This window comes from Sinocyclocheilus grahami, unplaced genomic scaffold (assembly GCF_001515645.1).
Source record: "Sinocyclocheilus grahami isolate Dianchi unplaced genomic scaffold, SAMN03320097.WGS_v1.1 scaffold29396.1, whole genome shotgun sequence".
NCBI lineage: Eukaryota > Metazoa > Chordata > Actinopteri > Cypriniformes > Cyprinidae > Sinocyclocheilus > Sinocyclocheilus grahami.
The window spans coordinates 1,079-2,494 of record NW_015520865.1 but is presented as its reverse complement, the minus strand read 5'-3'; the positions used below and the strand labels follow the sequence as shown (position 1 = coordinate 2,494).

At 48.5% G+C, this 1,416-nt stretch overlaps 1 pseudogene; it reads left to right on the top strand.

Moving 5' to 3' along the window:
• Positions 1 to 6: 6 nt before the first annotated feature.
• Positions 7 to 1,023, top strand: LOC107580280 (cGMP-inhibited 3',5'-cyclic phosphodiesterase B pseudogene; annotated as a pseudogene).
• Positions 1,024 to 1,416: the final 393 nt, after the last annotated feature.

Sequence of the window (1,416 nt, the reverse complement as noted above, 5' to 3'; positions counted from 1 at the left end):
ACAACATGGCTGTGCGGGAGGAAGGAGAGGGTTTGCACAGTAAAATCAGACAGCACGATGGTGTTGTTGGCAATGCAAACAGCGCGGAGAGCTTCAGGAACGGTTATGTGAAGAGCTGCGTCACTCCGTTAAAACAAGACCATCCGAGGGGCTTTTTATTCAACGTCTGTAGGTTTTGCAATGAGGATATCCTCAAGTCCAAACTACTCCGCGGCTCGGCTCTCTACGTGGGAGCGCTGGCAGTCCTGGTGCTCTCCTGCTTCATTTCTAGGAGCTTTCAGAGTGAACACGGCGTCTCGGAGCTGCGGACTTTCCTCTTTGATTTCTCCCAGTCCATCAGTCCTTTATTCAGCATCGGCTGCGCGTATTTCTTCCTCACCCTCTACCTGAGGCGGACGAAGAGGGAAAGCAGCAGATGTTGGCTTTTGTCCTTACCAGCATCATGCTACTTGGGGGATTTGATGGTCCTGCGCTTGTTGCAGTGGGGAGAGGAGCACCATCAGATGCAAATGATGGGCAGGTTGCTGTTTGTGCTGGGCTGCGTGGGTCTGCTCACTCTCATCCCCACTCTCAAACTCAAGCACAGCGTCCTGATCCTGGTCTTCGCCAGCCTGGTGTGGCTGCTGTCCTTCACCAGCCTCGGCTGCCTGTCTCCGTTCCTCAGGCCGGTGCTGGCGTGTACGGCGGGGGTCTCCGGCTCTCTGCTGGCGCTCTGTTTCGATCACTATTACCCACCGAGGGAGTCGGCCGGCAGGATTCCTAACGCGGAGGAGAAAGTTCCCGTCATCAGACCCAGAAGAAGGTCCAGCTGTGTTTCTTTGGGAGAGACGTCCAGCAGTTATTATGGCAGTTGTAAGATGCCCCGCAGACCTTCTCTGCCCTGTATATCCAGAGAACAGGTAGGGGCTGTTCAGCAGTCGGTCAACTCAGTTACCGGTTGATATATGCCATCACATTCCTCAAATGCACTATAAAACCCATCACAAATAAATCATCATACTCCTGTCTCCTGATACACACACTCGCACTTCTGACACTCCAAAAGGCCACATACACACATCAAAATAAAGGTTCTTTATTTGCATATGTAGTTCCATCAAGAACTGTTAATATCCATGGAACTTTTCTATTCAACAAAAAGTTATTTATAGTGGGAAAAAGGTTAAAAATTTTCTTCACATTAAGAAAAATGTTTTTTTAAGAGCGCTTCCCTGAAAGGTTCTTTGGAGAACCAAAAAACGGTTCTTCTATGGCATTTTTATTTCTTTTAGGGTGTACATTGCCATCCTAAACACACTGCTGATACCCCACACTACACCACAACATCACACTCCTTACACAGCAATCATCCACAGAGTTTATATAGTAAATGTGATAGTATTATACACTGTTGTTGGGCCAGGTCTTAATGTTGGG